Consider the following 19,779-nt stretch of genomic DNA (forward strand, 5'->3'; position numbering starts at 1 on the left):
TTGAATTTAGTTATTTTGGCGAGTGAGTCAATTTCGGGGAAATCTTTTTTTTATTATTTATTTATTTTTATTTTTTTTTGCAGAGGCAAGCGAACAGTTGGCAATTTCAAGTCAACTCCCCCCCACCCATTTGTGACACTGCAAGTGCATTTTTGCAAGGCGTTAGTCCACTTTTGTGGCATATGGTGCCACTCTTGCGCCTGCCAATGACTACAGCAAATAAAATGTAATAGCCCTGTAGCCTGTGATTCATGCCTCGTCCCTGTAGCTCCATTAAACAAGCATTGATTGTCCCTGACGCCCACCCTAATCCTAATGCAAAAAATAAATACCCCCATCAATTCCCCTGGTAGATATTCCCCTCTGCCTCTCCGAGTGTGTGCAATCAATATCTGCTTTTGGGTGTAAAATAACCTTTTCATGACCAGTGTGGAAATGCGCGGCCATTCAGACCATTATTCATATTGATTTCCTCATCTGTTTTGCTCCCCGTTCTGTCTTTATTCTGGCGTTCGGCGGTAATCTTCCGTATTTACAGCGCACTCCCAGCTTGCGGTTTTACTAGAGGCGTACTCGGGTTAGCCGCGCCAGTTCGCTTCCCCTCTGAGATTACAAACAGGAGCAGAAAGTCCAGCAGACGCAGGCGAAGGAAATTGCCCGATGCCCAATCAGAAACAAACGGGCATGTGACACTCATGCCCACCTGAGCAGAGCAGGAACAGATGGGTAAAATTTTGAGCGAGTGCATTTTTGCAAAGCATTTTTGAAAAGACATTGAGTGAATTCAGTTCAAAGGTCAAGTCAGTCAATTGCTAGGCGTTTGTGAGGATTCAAGTCGGTTCATTTTCAGGCGGTGAACTATTTTTTTGTCAGGCGCTTGGGAAATTTCAAGTCGGTGAAATTTTGCAAGGCATTTGTGCAATTCCAAGTTAATGAATCCGCCCTCACATATGGCACCCCAGACAGCTGCCAACTGCCCGACGTGTCAACCGACTCCATCCATCCAATTCAGTGAGACCATTTTTTTACTCCGCCCACCATCATTTTATAGCCCCCGCCCCCACCCCACGCCCCAATCACATGACACCTAATCACCTGTGATTTGTATCAATCAGCGTAAAGATCCCCCACCAGATCTACAGTCCAAGTGGCCCTTTTTACGCCACTGTTTCTTCACAACCAAAAAGGCAATTAGCTAATGCAGCTCGGGTGTCGGAAGGTTGGAGACATTTCAAGAGCAATGGCAATTTGCCACTCGAAGGGGGGGGGCGGGCTTGCATAAAAAATTTGGTTCGCGCCCAGATTTATGACGCTTTTAGTTGTGTTATATGTGATACGATTAGCACCGAGTGCCAATAAGCCTCACAGCTCAAGGACGTGGTCATCGCCAGGCCATCTGTCATTAATCGCGGACTGGCGCTGTGCGGCAGGCGGGCCGGCGAACGGGCAGGACCGGAGGGAGGGGGGCAGGGAGTTTAACGGAACCACAGGTGTGGCGTGAACATTGTCCGTTACGATGGATCTGCTGTTAAAAGAAATTTAAAATAGGGCAGCGGCGTGTGTCCTAGAAAAGTCACAATGTGGAGCAGAGTTTTGAGGAATTTTATCGCTTTGTGTCTGTAGTCCAAAAGAGAACGATGTGAACAGTCAAGTAGAAGGGGGTGCAGGTTTCTGCCCACATGCCGCAGCTTCCAGTTGGCTCGTAATTTACTCTTTCTAATCAAGTGTCTTCCCCGCCTTTCGTTTTATGGCCCTTACATGTCGTCTGATGTCTGAATGCAAAGCGGAGATCGCAGCAACCTGAGATACCAAAGTACCCGATCTTATATCCGGCGCCGCAGTAATGGACGCACGTAGCGTTTGCGGCTTGTAATATTGGTGTTCATAGTGCTTTTTAAAAGCTTGTGTGTCCCCCCCCCCACCCCCCACCCCCGTGGCATGACATGAACAGCCTTTATGAAGACTGCTAAAGTGCACCGCGAAAACGGGCAAAGCAGGTGTGAAAAGCTTCCCGCGGGTCAAATAAACCCCGGGGTGGTCTACTCTGGCGGAGTCAGTACGGAAGATATAGACAGAACCGAAGCATGCGGTCATTTTCCAACACAATGATACAATGAAAATGATATTTTTGCACTTCAGTGAATTTTTTGGCAAGGCCCTTCGAACTGTAAAGTATCTGCTGTCAGCAAACAGCCTGTTATTCTTCTGCGCTTTCAAAATATTTCCGCTCTCTCAAAATGTCTCCGATGAGTGTTTATTCCATGATTTATTAAAAGGAGTAAATTATTTTTGTTTCTTCCCCCTTTGATGCCGGGACATCGTCGAGCGTTCAAACATTGCCTTGCTGCGTTTATTTGCATGTTGGCTGCCAGTTCCGTCTGAAAAACACGTCAATCACAACGCACCAGAAGGGGGACAAATTGACTTGTTGCCTTCCAGAACCCCAACAAAGGGATATTGTGAAATTACCACTTTGACTTATTTCTCCCAACATTGCAACTAATTTCTTGTAAAATTGTGACTTTGTTCTTCAACAAGTGCAACGTTATTCTCATAACATTTTCTCACTATCGTCAGCGTTTCGAGTAGGGGCTAAGCTTAGTTGTATCTTAATATTCCGACTTAATTATGGCAAAATTGTGCATTTATCTCGGAAAATTGCAACTTTGGTTATTCTCGGGTCTTTGAATGGGTTGCAACTGGACTGTTCTGGTTGCCTTGGAAGACGGTTGGCCTCTCATTGGAGCAGGCTTAGAGGCTAGATAGGACGCCGTCATCAGATCTAGTGTGAGCAAGGTTCATTCATAGTATCGCATCTTAATTACTGTAAAATTGTGCCTTTATTCTCGTGAAAATGCCATCGCGTTGCAACTTCGTTATAATTGCAATTTCATAATAGGTCTTGTTCGTATTAAATGAGCAAGGCTTGTTTGTCTCCTAATATTGCGACCTTATTCGTGTAAAATTACAACTCTATGATGACTCTATTCTCTTTTCCATGGTGGCTTCATTTATAAAATTGTGCCTTTGTTCTATTGAAATCATGACTTTATTCTCATAAAATTACTGGGCAGCATCACCTGTTCCAATATACACAGTATTAATTATATTATAAATTTCCGTGTCCTTTTTTACCCTTAAAAATTGTCCATCGTAATGCGCATCTGCGGTCAATGTTTATGAACAACCATAAAGGCAGACTTAGTGTAGCGTTACAAGTAAGCTATTACGCACTAAAAGTTAACGTCTATGAAGTAAGCCGACGTGAGGTGAGGACAAAGCCGTCATTAAAAGTGCAAATGAGTGCTGTAAATGAATCTGTGCCGTCATAGGTCAGTGTGAGGGCTTAGCCCCAAAAAAAAAAAAAAACCACACCAAAAATTTTTTTAAAACTCATTCACTGCCAGCCTTCCCATTTAACATGAATATTTGACTTCTAAAGCCGTCAATGGCAGTGAATGTGTTTTTCATAATGGGACTGGATTCATTGTGACGACATCTTGATCCCCCGCATTGATGGTGAGCAACTCTAAATTGTACTGTAAAATCCTGTAAAAAAAACAACAACAAAAAAACTCACTTTAAAATCGACAAAACAGGGATTCCGACTGTAGGGAACACTCTTCAAACTCCAGTCGGAAGCAAACAAAAATCAATAGAAGCAGATGCCCTATTTTCCTTTAAAAAAAAACAACAACAACATTATAAAAGAATCCTCAAAAGGTTAATGTGTGTTCTCTCGGCGGGTGCACTTGAGCCCGGGGGGACACAAGGCAAGCGGGCATGGTCAGGAAGATCTTTGGCATTTCATCCTTCCTCGGAGTTGACGCAACACGCCCCGACGTGACCGATAAAACAGGAAGCAGGTGCATTGGGAAAAAAAATAACTTGCGAGTCACACTGGGGGGCTCGCGTTGGCGTGTATGTGCCCGCTTCGCAACCTGTAAAAATATCAAATGTACTTTCATTTTGTTGAGTTTTTGACTCATTTTTTTAAATCTACATACCGTCAAAAAAATGCCATGGAGAAGCTTTCCTGGCTTTTCCTGGGGAACTCATAAGCAACAATTCCAACTAAAATGTCCCACAAAGAACCCAAATTTCATGGCGATCAAGTGAATTCCTGGGAGGCGTTTGTTTAAGCACGACCCCCGAAAATCAAACTCCGTGGTGTGGGTGTAGAAGATTTTCCAGCCCTCCGGGACCAAAAAGTGTTTTTATGTTTTGTTTTGTTTTCTGTTTTTAACAACTTTAAAAATTATGATTTTGCAACAGCTGTGGACTTGGCTAAAAAGAATTTTTTTAAATTTTTTTAATTGTTTTTTTTTTTTTTTTAAACAGCAATGTAATACCAAAATGTCAAACTCCCTGTGCGTTTTACAGCGTGGTTTTTGCACTGACTTGAGTGGGTCCTCGTGCTTTAAGATGCTTGTTTTGAGTGTTTGCAATCCGAACATGGCTTACTGAGGTTCTGCGTTATGACCTCGTGCTGCTGATGACTTTCAAGAGGCACGTGTGAAAATGTAGTGCGCGTCGAGTGTTTTTCTTCTCCTCGGTTCAAGGTCGTGCTCGAAAAGGACCGGGTATATGCGCCGCGGACAGCAGGCTTTGCGGACGATATCGCGTGGACAAGACGAGACCTTGAAATAATGCCGCCTTTTTTGTCTAATCATCTGCCAACAGTGACGGGAGGCATAAAATGCGCATCCCCTTCCTTGACCTGTCCTTTTATTCGCCGACACTGGAACTGAAGGCTTTTCATCCATGACTGAGCGGTTTAATTAAGGTGGTCCTTATTGTTACTTTGATGAGGTGTGTGGAAGGGGTCATATTGATTAGGCTAATTTCGCTGATAGTTTTTTTGTTTTGTCACCTTCAGAAGAGTCGAACTCGAGGGAGGGGGAAATATTTGACCAACGATACCAACCAATGGGACAAAATATCCTTACCGAGTGCTACTGAATTGTTATCTTGAGTGCGACTGAATTGTTATCTTGGCGGAGTGAGGTAAAATATCGATATCACAATGTATCATTATCTCTTATGGTGCGGTATTGCTACGCATGCAACACAAATGAACGTAGGAGTGGGAAAAAATATCAATATTTTGATATGTCATATCGTTATCCCTCCCGGTACAGCATAAAAAAAAAAACGATATCGGAATGTTAGCTAAGCAATACAAGTGAGGCAAAATATTGATATGACCATGTATGATAATCTCACACAGTGCAATATCGATAATACAACAACAGAAATGTCCCAAAGCAAGATGAGTGAGGCAAAATATCGACATTGCAATGTATCATGATCTCTCTTGGCACAGTATCGATACACTGACATCCGAAATGTATATAGTATCAGTGGGCCAACATTAGAGTTTCATTCGGGCAATGGGAGCGGGGAAAATAATTATATCACGATACAATGGTATTTTGTAGAGTACAATACCGATATGGTATAAAAATCTTCAAATACTGTGCCATGCTATGTCATATCTCATATGATAGAGTATCAATACGGCCAATTCAGAATTTACCCAATAAAGGAGTGAGGCAAAATATCGATAGATGAACATCAGAAACTTACCGAAGTAAAACGAGTGGGACAAAATATGGATATCTATCATGATGTATTGTTATCTCCCGCACTAAAGAAATCAGAAATGCACCTAAGCAAACGTAGGCGCTAGTATCCAGACCGCAATGTATCATTTTTTTCCCACGGCAGAGTAAGAAGCTAAAGGACACGATACAGCGATTGCGTCATGAATAATCTCCGATACGTTGTCATTTCGAAGAAGGGGAAACAGCTGTCCTGCGTGCCCATAATGAAGATATTTGACGCTTATGTATCCATACAGAATGCAATATCCATGTTCTCTCTGACCGCCGTGCACATTTGACTCTGGAATCTCGACTCTGTCGTCGTCATCAATTTGCCAGGTAGATAAACCGGATAAAGGCAGATAGCGATAGATGTTCTGATGCATTGCAGCAAAATGGATCCAATCTGACACCTTGCTCTCGTGCCTCGTGTCTTGATGGGGGGTAAGTGGATCATTTCTACTCGGAGGAAAATCTTCCTGATGCAGCTTGAAAGGGAAAGAAAAAAAAAAAAAAGGGCCTCGCCTTCACTCGCTGTCACATTTCCGCAGTCTTCAGCATTATGGATTTCAGATTGAAGTCATTTTGCCTTTATCTTTATTCCACGCTTTGCTTCAGTCGCATGCAGTATGTCATAAATAATCGTTGTCTCAGTATCGATATGTCAAGGTCAGGAAAGCGCAATGAGGAAATACCATAGTCCCTCGTTTATCGCGGGGGTTGCGTTCCCGAACCGCCCACGATAGATGAAAATTCGCGCAGTAGCGACCGTATATTAATTTTATCATCCATCCATTTTCTGTACCACTTATTTTAAAGCTTCATGCATAATAACAATACAAAATGTGCATATGAAGTGCAGGTGATGGTCTTTGACTGATCTTGGGTTAATTTCCATTGAATATGCTAAACCGCCGGCACGCGCTTCACCCGAGCACCCGACCGGCCTGCGACCCCCTCGACCCGGACGTAATCCTTCAGGAGACCGCGGTCAATCACTTAAGATGCATTCACCCCTCCACACAAATAAAGTATTCAATCTATTAGCGAGACAGCTTCAGCTTACTTTCAGTTTTCATTGCCGTCAATCGCTATCAACTCGGAGAGATTTTCAGAAGATATTTTTTTTTTTTTTTTTTTTTTTGTACCAAGAGCCAGCGTTCTCACACAGTATCATTATGTTCTGATGTTGCCGTTTCAATGCTGTATCATGAGAGAGAGAGTTATTGTTGTCTTACTGCTATTGCTTCGGTTAATTTTTGGGGTGTTTTGAGCGATAACGATACGCTGTATTGCCATTTTGATGTTGCCGTATTGACGCTATACCATGAAAAATAACAATACAATATATTGCAATATTGATATGTACCGTGTAAATTTTGACATATCGATACTGTACCGCAACATATCACAATTCCAACATTTCTTCCCGGTAATATTAGTCATTCTGTGCAGAGAATGACTCTATCCTCTCTGCCTGTGAGTGTTGTTATATTTTCTGTCCCCATGTGTTGCTGCACTTTTTGTGTTCAAATATCCGTTCCTTAAAGTGCTATTTGGTAGCCTGTCTATGGCGTTTTCCATTATGTGTTAGCATTCAGCTAGCAGACTAACAGCAAAGTTACTGTATGTGGTAATTTTAAATATGCAAGGGGCAATTGTCTTTGTTTTATCTTTAGTTTGAGAGTAAACTTCAACTGGGAGTGGCAAACAGCTTGAAAACTCCTGTCGAGTCACTCCAAAAAAAAAAAAAAGGGAAAAAAATGCCATTAGAATACAAAGCCTCCTTTAAATGCAATCTGCATTGCTACGGCCCCATCAATTTTTCCTGGATCTCACAGCTAAAATGCAGAATTGATTTGTGTATGAAAAGTGCTTAGACAAGCAGCCATCAGCGGGAAACGTTACGATCGCCCCCGCGGGATCGAAGGAGGCCATTGTCGCGTCAACGCAAATTGTCCGCACGCAATGCGACAATTGCGGCTAACAATGACGGCTCGCAGTTCTGCTATGGATCCGGAAGTCCAACCTGCTGCAAGGCGGTACTCGGTAAACGTGTAATCTCCAACAGCGGGGGTCACTTTCACAATGGGATGTATTTTTCCTTGAACTGCCGGGCTCCCATCTGCGAGTGCACCATCTCCAGCGTGTGGGAGGATCTTATCTAACCTTTCCCTGCTCATGAAAAATTCAGCATCCTGGCCACCAATCTCCTCCGTGTCAGGATGCTGTGTCCAATATAGGGCTTGCAGTGCTGGGAACAAAGGAGGAAATTGCTTTCACCCCCCCCCCCCCCCAACCCCCACCCCTTCCCTCCCTCCGCATGATCAGTACAATCACACTGGACCGCATTCAGCCACACATTCTACATTTGTTTATGTACAATATGTGGAAGGTGATGTTACATGAGTGTCAAAACTATTAGAGAGATTAGACAGCGAACAAGACGTCAGTCAGGCGCATGTTTCAGTGCCGCTATTTTTGTTCCTATATTTGGGCATTAGTCATCAATATTGTGTATTTTGGATTCAAAAATATTAATGTTTTTAGTAGCAGTAGTATAATATTTTGTAGAATTTTATTTTTTCTTTTTTTCCCAGCTAATGTTTGCACTTTTTCTCATATTTTTGTCTTATAATTTTGTATTTTTGTCACAGTATTGCTGGCTGATAATTGAGTATTTTTTTTTCTAATATATTAAATTTTTCTAATATTTGTGTATATTTCTACATTTCCATCTATTTTTGAATTTTTAAATATTTTTGACAAATATTATGTCTAATATTTGTCATCTAAAATGTTTTAATTTTTACACTATTTATATATTTGTGAGTAATATTTTTGCCTGATTGGATTTTTCTCATAGTATTTTTCATCTTATCTTTTTGTAATTTTTATAGTATATATGCCTGTGTTTCTAATATTTTTCTCAAATCATTTTGTATTTTTGCCGTAGTATTTTTGTCGAATATTTTGTTTTTTTTCCACGTATTTGTGAATTTCTCATCCATCTATCCATCCATTCTCATCAATATTTTTGTCAAATATTTGTACTAGTATATTTTTTAACTGATTATCAAAACATCTGTCTTGATAAAGACAGATTAAAAATGTGATTGTTTGTTTTAACCTAAATAAACCATTTTTATTGATTTCTTTTTTGTTGGTTTTAGTTAATTAGCTTTTTAACATTCAAGTGATTAACACATGCACTGCCATTGACGGCTTTAGAAGTCAAATATGCATGTTAACTGGGAAGGCTGGCAGTGAATGAGTTAAGGACTATAAAAATAATTGTTGAATTGAATTAAATGGAAAAGTTTTTTTTCATTGTGTTTGCAGGATTGCGAAGACTTTAAATGCTCCTTTAAGAGAGCGACACTGTTGGGGATCCAGAAGACCTTTTAATACTGTAAAATAAGAATTGATAGTCATTAAAGCGGATCATGTTTTGTGCGTTGAAGCACACCTACAGAGAAATGTTCGTGTTGACGGCGCTAATAGTCTTCCAGATTGCACCAAATTCCTCACAGTCACCTTGACAAATTCATCATTTGCTTACGTTTCCGCAGAGGGTGGCGGGCACGATGGCCTGCGGGCGAGGAGGAAGTCGGCGGTGGCGACGGCGGCAACAACCACAATAAAACCAAAAGTGAGGTACAGTATTTAAGGTGTGATGTCAGACATTTACCTAAGCTACAGAAGCGAGAACTCAAATTCCGATATTGTAAAATATTTCGTATATCATCTGGAATTTGCCAAAGCAATAGGAGTGCGGTAAAAGATCCATTTCGCATGATATCGTATTGCCATCTCTTCGCAATACAGTATCGATACACCGATGGAAGAAATTAATTGTATTGGATTGGATTATCTGTATATCGTTGGTGTTTATTGCAATAATTATTAAGTTAATTTAGCTCTCCCTTGTATGTAAATGGAAAAAAAAAACCCTGCCTTTGAAATCCCTCCGAGGCATATTTATTTCATTTTAAAACGAAGCTTTCAGGTCACCCTTCAGTCCTTCCCCGGTGACATTTTCTGACTTGACATTCTGTGACATTTCCTGTTAAGTATTGCTGATATTCCCGCCGAGGAATTAAAAGTGTGTCTTGAAGAGAAGGCGCCTTTAAAGGGGACACGGATTTAGCCCTCGCCGCCGACCAAGTGCGCGTCGCCAGGTATTATATGAAGAAGTCGCTTTTAATCCGGCCCATATGAGCACCAATTCCATCGACCCCGAATGTACGGGAAGAGCGTCGCTTCAACTGGCTTACAATTCGATTTGCAGCCAAAACGTTTAAGATGCACGCGCACACATGCAAGAAATATCAAGTTGTCTAAATGTGAAGACTTTAGCCACAGCGAAATACAAGTTCAGTCGTAACACTTAATGTGTTGTGCGACTTTAGCTGTAAGAGCGTCGAGAAGAGAAAGCGATACATAAACTCCCCTCTATGTCGTGACTCGCTAATTTATTATTCAACCATTTAAAGAATTTCCCATTTGTTTTTAACAAAGGTTAAAAAATGGTTCTATAAGTTCTATAGTACTATATTCTTCATTCTTGTCCCGTACTTTTATCCTGTCCTGTAAAAACAAGCACCTTGATTGAATTTCCCCGTAAACATATTTGCGGTTTGCGTGCGTTCGCGTGCGCTCTCGGAGGTCAGAGTTTGACGTATTGAGAGTGACATCACCAAATGTCACAACCAGGGACGGTTTGAAAATGCTGCCGTTGACGTTAGGTTGACCTGGATGACACAAGTTAAAAGTAGCTGTCATTGTACATACCGTATCACTTGTGGAACAAAGACTGGTAGCAATTTGCTGTGGCGTGCGCCTTATTATCAAGGGTTATCGTCGATGGACAACATTAAAGAAGCGCAAAACAAAACAAAAATGAGGAGGTGGGGGGGTCGTTTGGCTTGAGTAAGTATGTACTCCGGATGTGGAAGGAGGAATTGCAGGACGAAAATCGGGGAGATGCGAGCATCCCGTCTGTGAAGGCGCCATTAAATTGTCAGTTATGATGGATGTTCCGCCTTTCCCGCATTAACTGGTACATTAGGAGTCATTAATTCTTCAGGATGTGCACTGGAGATCAGGGGGCCTCCCAGTGGAGTTGGGCGGGGTGGCGGGTGGGGGGTGGGGGATTACTCACCACCATGATAAAGCAGCGAGAGGGGGCGATAAAGAGGGTGGGGCGCTCTGACTACTGCAAATCAGCATTTGTTGTCAATCAACACGGTTGCTCCCAGTTGAAGTTTTTTTTGTCACACTAAGCGTAAAACAAAGAGAACTACACGGTGTTTATTGAAAACATCATCGTTTTCCCTTAGGAAAGGAGGCCGCTTCGCTTCATGCTAACAAACAATGCAAAAGCGCCTTTACATGCTAACGGTTAACTTCGATAGATGCCGATAACATAAGAATACTGACAGTCACTTAAAGCAGTTGGTCGTAGAAGTATATTCTTCTTTGTTGGTGTCTGCATGCCTGTATTATGCTGCCTCCCGGTGGCGAAGGTGAGCATACCAGAAGGAGCAGCAAAAATGGTGAATTAATTATGAACCTATTGAATTATGTTGTCACTCTTTGTTTCTATAAAGTGTTTTGAGTTGCGAGTGTGGTCACGGAACCATTTAAGCTCGTGTTAGTCTGAGACGATCATTGCGGCCAGTTAGTCAACTTTAAAAGAAATAGGCTACGTTTAGTGATCAACGTTTACGGGGAATATAAATCAAAAGTCATTGCAAATCAGTGTGCGGCAGGACAAAAGCCAGCGATAGCGTTCCGCATCTGAAACGGGCCTTGTCGTTTTCACAGTCGCCATCTGGTGCCACGCTGCTGGGGTTAGCCATTTTATAGTAAATGTCGTGCGAATGGCATGTGTGTTTCTGCGCGTCTGAATCAGGTCGCGGGGGCGGTCAGTGCGGTGAACCTCGGCTCCATTACTCCACTTCAATCCAGCCCACGCGTGCGAAGCACGGGCTTGAACGGAGAGCCCCCACCCCTCCCCTTCAGCGCCCCTCCAGACGCCCCTGCGCTGAGCGACCTTGACCTGTGGTGGCGTACGCCCGTCCAAACATGCGGCGGGCCTGACTAATTACTCCAAGTGGGACGTGGGCGCTTTGTGTCAGGGATGCAGTGAAGGATCTCTCATCTGGAGGGCATGCATGTCTGCTATTTATGCCACAGCAAGCTGCGGAATTGATTTTATCCCGACTTGTTTTTTCTTTTTTCAAATCCTGCACAGTTTTTTTTTTCTTAATTCTTATTTCGGGGTGGCGGGGTCGACTCCTGCACGGGATGTTTCGGCTCCTCTGGGAGCGTCTGTTTGCTCGTGGGATGAGCGCCAGTTGTTTTAGTGGCTGCGACAAGAGCCGGTATTGACTTTCTCGCCGCCATCTGGAGAGAGAGAGGCAGAGAGAGAGAGAGAGAGAGAGAGAAAGAGAGAGCGACAGAGAGAGAGACAGCGAGAGAGCGCCTGTTCCTGCGCACTGCAGCAGCCTGAGCCGCCGAAATGTTCCTTGGGTACCTCATGCTATCCTGTTCCCGGCAACATGGCTTCTGATGCAGTATCCTTATACAGTATAGTGATATCACCAGCTCTCATTTCTCTCTGTGTCAATATATCAGAATCAGACATTTATATTGTTATTAATGTTATCTTCCGGTACAGGTTTCATGGTATCATGATGCAAAAAAAAACAACTAATATCACACCCTCGCCGTTTGTAGCACACTATCAAGATACCTGCATCAATTATTGATATTACGTCGGATAAATTATGCCATTTATCATTTAAGGCAAAGTATCAATATACAAAAAAACTATTACACGTCCTCTTGTTATACAGTCTCAATATACCCGCATCAGTTATTGATATTACGATGAATCGTGCCGTTATCCTTTACCTACAGTGTCACTATATTAGCATTCAATATTTAGAATGTGATTAATGTTTTTTCTTATGTTACATTCATATTCTTACATTTACAGTTACAGTACTATAAGACCAGCATGAATATTGATATAATATTCTGTTATCTTTTATGGCACAGTATCCATATAGAAGATATGATCACAAATTGTATCTTTACCTATTACAGTACAGTATCAGTAATATACCTGCAGCAAATATTGGCATCATATCTAATGTTAGCATTATTTTTTTTATGGTACCGTATTGACATGCAAAATAGAGATGCGCAATGTGCTGTGTCATTACATTTTAAGTTAGAATACCATGATATCGGTTATTGATATTGGGAAAAATAATTTGTATTTTTGTCATTATCTTTTCGAGTACTGTATTGACGTAGAAACTAGCAATAGAAAGATGTGTCGCACAACACTATGACAGCTGATGCATCAAGTCAAGCATGCCTACCAATGTGGTGTCTAGACAGCTTTAAGAGGTCCTTTTTCTTTCCATGACTGCATTTTTTTTTTTTTATTTTTTTTTTTGAAGGTAGGATTTGCTGCTCAAATGTTGAATAATTTAATGTTGTTTTTACTGTACTCATTTTTTCCCCAGCTGGAAAATAAGTCAGTGGCGACATGGCGAAAAGCTTGCGCTGTTTGAAAACACTTTTTTTAAAACAGTCGAGAGTCAAGCGCTAAAATTAGCTCGCCAAAACTCACCAGATAGCAGGCTAATACGCCGCCTGGTGGCTGACTTTATTCACGTCGGGTCTTTATCTCATTTTTTCTCGTTTTCTCGTCACAGGATTACGCACGTTGTGATCGGCCTAAGCGCGTCATATTTGCCATATCCCCGCGGAATCGCATGAAAATCACTCTGGACACGTCCGATACGCCGCGAGAAACAGGCGGCGCAACCCCCGATCCAAATACGCTTCTGACAATCCTCGACCGCGCGGCGCTTGAAAGGCAAAGGGTTCACGAGACCGCCGCAATGTGATCTGCGAAACGGAAGATTTGTGATGTCATTCTCGGGAGAGTCGTCATCTTTTTCCAAAGGAATTGCAGGTATATTTAATAATCTCATTTTAAAGTGCCATTTCGAGGCACTTTGGGTAGGTTAGGTGTTAGGGTTCAGGATTTAAGGCAGTGCTAGGGTCACGGTTTAGTGTAGGATAGGAGAGATGTTGAGGTTAGGGTTTAAGTTAGGCTAGTTTAAGGGATAAACAGGAGATATTTAGCCTACTAGATCTTTTGTGCGGGAGCAGGGCGAACCAAATAAACCCTCGGAATTTCCGAAGCACACGTGTGCGGTGAATTTGTGTCAAACAGGTGCGAGCTCAGTACAGTGGGGGAATCAGTCAAGCTTGTCGCCTTGACCTACTTGACTGTAGCAGAACAGTGGAGAGCAGCTCTGGTCTCGGCTTCGTGTTTTCTCCAGAAAAAAATCTGGCATTTCCTAGCAGATTTAAATCAGTGGCTGCCGTCTGATTAAATATCACAGCAACATTTTTTTTTATAAAGGACAGCAAGAAACTAACATCTTTGTCCAATATTAGAAGTCCCTTGGAAGTGAAAATGAATCTTTTGGAAATCTGAAACCCCGCAGAGAAGTCTTGTTGACGACCTTGCCAAATTTGAAGGATTCAAATCAGTCGAGTCAATCAAATATCACTTCTAGTGCCTGGAAAAAATGAATGCTACGTCATTTAGCATCTTTCTTACGCCTCCACACTACTTACGTTTGAGTCGGAAAAGCCTCCGCTTGCTGGAAAATATCCCACCGGGTCACTGCGGCACTTTTTCCACGTTGCGACGACGAGTGGACTAGCTGAAGGTAAAATGCATTTTCCGGGCGGAGGAATAGTTAGCTAGTGAAGTTCACGTTGCAGTTGTGCTGGGTAACCGCTGACGTGAACAAAGGCCCTCACGTTCTTATCGAGTGGGTGAGGGGCGACTCATGACGGATGCCGATGTGCGTCATCCGTTCCCGTTGTAACCACACCAAACAGTTTTGTTATAGCTCCACAATTGATTACTACGTCGTTCTCAGCTCTCTGCAATTATCTTCAAACGATTATAAGGTATTTAAAAACAAATATCGGAATTCACTTTACAGAGAAAAATTTCAAGAAAATGGTTTGATGAAACTCTTAAAAAAAATCATTGTTTTAAAAACAAACGTGAAGTCATGAGGTTATCATGAGCAAAGATCTTTCCACTTCTGGAGTTTCAGGCGAATCTCGGGGAGGGCCCAACTCGTTAAACTCAATCAATGGCGCTAAGATGGCCCATCGGTTACAGGTCACGAAAGCTATGTCGGGGAATGTTTGTCTCCGTGATTGAAGTGTCCCCCCGGGCCTACGTTAATTGAGCCCTCCCTGTAATCGCACGCAGGGCTCCAGTATGATCGGCTGCCGGGAAAAAAACGATAGTGGAGATTATCCTCAAGGCCTCTTGTTATCTTCCCAGGCGGAACATTGAAATGGTATTTTCTCGTCTTCTCACACATTGTGACGGACAGCTAACTGACTGTGAAGCTGTGTGTGCTTTGAGATCAACCCCAGAAAACTTTCCATTTTAAAGGATCCTGAAATATCTGACACGTTACATCCTACTTTTCAGTCTTTTTTTTTTTTTTTCCGTTAGCGCTCGGAATAGTACAGTTCATTTGTGTGAGGTGGCGCTCAACATGCTTGTGCGCAATTTATCGCCGTTTCTATCGTAAAGGGTCCCAAAGTATCGGATATTTCGACCGTTAAGGGTCAGAAGTTTCGTGTTGTTTGTGATTGCAGTCGTACGGTGTGCCGTTCGAATTGACCTAACTTCCTCAAAACTGAACAAAGCGATGCTATTGTTGGCCGACATCGAGGTATCAATTACTGTTCCAAATTTGCCAAATTTGAACATGATTCAAATAAAAGTGTGACCTGTGTTCAGGACACGCACACAAAAACATCGGATCAGATGAATCCAATTGTATATGTCGCCCCGCAATCAACTTGGTCGTCGATGACATTATTTCTAGCTGAATAATTAATGGTGTCATTACTTGTTTGTTTGACCTGAACGTAAAACATTTACTCTTCGCTTTTTGCCTCCGTAGGAGATATTCACGTTGATGCGAGGGAAAACATCGGGCCGGCACATTCGGTCCAACCATGCCCCAGCTGACTCTTGATTGGGCTAATGCATAAAAAAAAAATCGCAATTATGTGCCTCCGACGTGCAAAGTCAGCTACACCTTGAGATGCGTCAAGAGCCGATAGGAGTACTGCACCTGTTCTAAATCATAAGCGTATTATTTGTAAATGTGTGTGTGTGTGTGTGTATATATATATATATATATATATATATATATATGTGTGTGTGTGTGTCGTTATTTATGTATTAGTTTGATTGCCTCTCAGAGTATGACAAAGCAATAGTAACGTAAAATAATTAGTTTGTTTTTGATGTGCCAATTGCAAATTGTTAATGTAAAGTACTCATTTGTAATATGTTCCTAATTTTATTTATTTTATGTTTTTTGGGGTGTGGGGGGGGTTGTTTGTTTGTTTGTTTTACCAGAGCTGTGCCTTTAAGACCTCGCCCTTCAGGCCACACCCACACCAGGAAGCGTTTGCCACACTTAACAGGTTGAATGGGAGGAGGGGAAAGTGGAAAGTTTCATGTGGGAACACTTGGGATCCAATCGGTGTTAGCGTCGCACTGTTGCTAGGCAGAGACTGTCATGCTGTTGCTGTGTATTATCCAATGGGGGGAGCGGCCATGCTAGGCTAGGCTAATGATGCTACTAACTGGAAGAGGGAGTGAGTGAAACGTCATACTTTTGTTTCTTTGTTCCTTTAGCTCAATCGAGATGGCGATTGTGGGGAAAATGGTGCAAGACCAAGGTAAGGTTAGCAGGAGTATTAGAATAGATGGGCGATATGGCCTTGAAATAAAGTTTGTCCCCCCACCCCTCGCAAAATCCGATTTCGCTACGCACATTTGATGCACAAAATCTTTGATTCATCAATTCATGCATGTGCAAATGTGATGTAAAGCAATCGATTCGCGCATACGTCACTGGTGAAAAAAATATGCGAACCCTTTAGAATTTCTTACATTTCGGCATAAACTTTTCATAACGGTTGGTCTGATCTTCATCTAAATCCCAAAATCCCAATCCCAATCTAAATCCCAAAAATAAACGGTCTGCTTGGATTAATACCACATAAACAATTATGTTTTCATATTTTATTGGAAATAAAGATTTCCCGGGACGTCGGCTTGAAACCTCTGTCAGCTGTATTGTAGGACTTTTTTTTTTTTTTTTTTTTTTTGTCCTCTCTTCAATCAGTCTGATCTTTCAAATGTAATCTTTGAAAATGCACTTTGCCAAGTCGCCATGGAAAACGGGCACAAAAGGTTCTCCTCTAGATTCACTCGAAGTATTGGGTATATGCCATCTATATGCTAATGATCTAATTGATATTTGTGAGCATGACTAACTCCCAGAGCAGTGAGATTTAAACTGTCATTAAGACGTAAATCCCCGAAAGTGACCTTTTTGGATCCTTGCCCCCACCTGTTTTTTTTTTTTTTTTTTTTACCTTAAAATATTATACTTGTTTGGTTCACTTTTAATGCAGAACACATGCTTTTAGAATCACTGTATTGCTTTTTTCAATATTAAACTAAGCTGAAAGTTATTGAATTTAGGTGGTATTTGTATTATTTTAATGTATGTGATTTATTCAAATGTCTTCTTTTTCTTACAATATAAATGCACAGAAAAAGCATAGCATGTTGATCTGAACTATGTTGCTCGCTGAACCACAGTCTCATAAAATATGCTGATCATCCATCTTTTGGACACAATCTCAAAAAGAAAAAGAAAAAAAAAAAAAGAAAAAAAGGATGGCGAGTTTCACAACTAAAAAAGGGGAACAATAGAAATAAAAAAAATTAAGGTTAAGATTTTGAACATCAAGCAAGTTCAAATAAAATAAAATTCAACAAGTTCAAATAAAAAAACGTTTAAGTTAAAGTATAATGAAGGAAGTTCAGTTAAATAATCGAAATAAGCAAACTAAATTCAAATCCAACTAATTAAGCAGGTTCAAATAAAACAAAAGTAATAATTACATTGAAAAGAAGCCAAACTAAACAAATTCAAACTTAAAATCACCATTAACGTAAACACAATAATGAATGAATGAATCCACCTATCGTAAAAATAAAAATTTTTATTTAAAAAAAAAAAAAAGATCGGTACATTGACTTTCGGGTGTCGCTTGACGTCTACCTGGGGGATACCCACCACCCACCAATGAACGCCCACCTTGATGAGTGACAGCAGCGCCGGCCAATGGCATCTCGTGACGTCTGGGAGCCAATCCGCGTTGAGCCTGTGCGTTCGTGAGTATGGGTGGATGGAGGGTATACTTCCGCGTCCAGTGCATGTGTACGTTGAATGGGGGGAGACCGAGAGAAAGAAAGAAAGAGCGAGCGAGCTGTGATCCGCCTCTCATATATATATTCGCCGGCAGGACTATGTTCCTTTTAAAGACGAGCTCCTCCGTGCGCCGCTCGGCACTCAGTGATGTCGCCTGCTTGTGTGGCCCACCTGTAAAAGCGCGAGGCAGGCACGAGCCAGGGGTTTTTCCTTTTTTTTTTTTTTTTTTTTTTTTTTTAATTTTTTTTTTAATTTGATTCCTTTTATTTCTTCCACCCCCCCCCACCCCATTCGCCTCCTCCCTTTTCCCTTTCCGACCCACTCTCCTTTTGTTCCAACAAGGAAGTCATTTGTGTGTTTTGATTTAATAAATATTTTATTTAACCCCTAATCATTTTATGTCGTTTGTATTTGTCTTTTACGTTTGAACTTTTAAAAAAAAAAAAAAAAAAAAAAAAAAAAAAAAACGAACATCATTGGCTACTTATTTGGACGTCCGTAACTTTCATTTATAAAAACGGTAAGCTGTTGTTGTTGTTTTTTGCACGTTGTCTTGTGGCTGTCTTGGAACGGCGGACCGCCTGCCTGCATGTGTGATGCGTTCAAGGTCCCTCTGACGGCATCGAGAGGAAGCATGGATGGATGTATTGCGTAAGAGCGCACGAATGGGCTAAATATTGCTTTACAGCGATGCCGAGAACATGATAATTTTGTTCAAATCGGGGTGGGCCATTATAGTCCGTGCAACTTGTTGTTTTAATGTCCTAGATGTCTCCTTGGGTGCATTTTATCTGCGTGTCAACGTATTCACTTGTACTGTACAAGGCCCTTTTGGGGAGTATTTAAACTCTCCCATAATACCAACGAGTTGTTTCAGTAACTAATATGTATCACTTGTTTTAAACATGATTTAATTTGATCTTTTTTATGACGTTTTGTCGCCATGTTGTCCGTCGGAATCACCGCTTCCACCTGCGGCCAATCAAGGCATTTAGACCATTTCCGGGTTCGACGCTACGCGCCCCCTGATTGGCCGAGGCCTTGATTAGTTTACTTTGGCCTGCCGCGACCCCCACCCCCCCCCACCAACGCCCCCCCCCAGTGACCAGCACGAACGCCGCAAAGTTCCTCGCGAGCACCCTTTTAACACGCGAAGTCGCTTCAGTGCTTAAAAGGTAAGATGCCATTGCGTATTAGTGTTGAGCAAGTGCGAAATAAAAAAAAAAAAAAAAGTTGAAATAAAATCAACGCTACGATGAGTTTGAGCGGGCACTAAGTGGCTAACTAGCAGCGAGCTAGATGGTCGCACATGTCTGCAATTAGTGGAGAAAAGCGCCACGCTTTAATGTGCTACTTTCATATATATATATATATATATATATATATAGTTTGTAAATGTGTACGATTTATTTTATTTTTTTTAAACGCTTATTTTGTCGGAACTGCACCCTTCCATGGAAGTTTCTAGAGAGTGGGGAGAAACTCGAAACTGAAGTTACTGTCGTCTGCTCGTTCTGAATGCACCTGCGTGGAAAATAAAATAAAATCACAGGCTGGTTAAAAAAAATGGTCGTTTTGTTGCCAATTTTAACACGCCAAATGCATTTCTTTGACTAAAAAAAGTTCCCATTGCAAGCGTGGCAAATTGATAAAATGCAGTTAAAGGCCAGGAAGGAATTGAGGTAGTGCCTTTACTTGTTTTTAAAATTGTATTTATTTTTGGGGGGTTGCACGGGTGTTTCACGTTGGGCAATTAAGCTGGCTGCTCCTCGGCCTTTGTTCACTTTAACCAATAAGCC

The 19,779-nt window shown here is 41.6% G+C and overlaps 1 protein-coding gene across 7 annotated transcripts in view; it reads left to right on the forward strand.

The window, feature by feature from the left end:
- Positions 1–19,779, forward strand: part of elavl2 (ELAV like neuron-specific RNA binding protein 2) — a 57,064-nt gene that overhangs the window by 18,436 nt on the left and 18,849 nt on the right. For 4 of the 7 annotated variants that reach the window (XM_061669197.1, XM_061669201.1, XM_061669202.1 and 1 more), the window contains exon 1: positions 17,970–18,500. The gene's annotated coding sequence lies outside the window, so the exon portion shown is untranslated. Of the gene's footprint in view, positions 1–9,178; positions 9,264–16,408; positions 16,434–17,969; positions 18,501–19,098; positions 19,156–19,779 lie in introns of those variants that run through there. The other 3 variants (XM_061669204.1, XM_061669198.1, XM_061669200.1) reach the window with 3 other exon arrangements.

This window comes from Phycodurus eques, chromosome 23 (assembly GCF_024500275.1).
Source record: "Phycodurus eques isolate BA_2022a chromosome 23, UOR_Pequ_1.1, whole genome shotgun sequence".
NCBI lineage: Eukaryota > Metazoa > Chordata > Actinopteri > Syngnathiformes > Syngnathidae > Phycodurus > Phycodurus eques.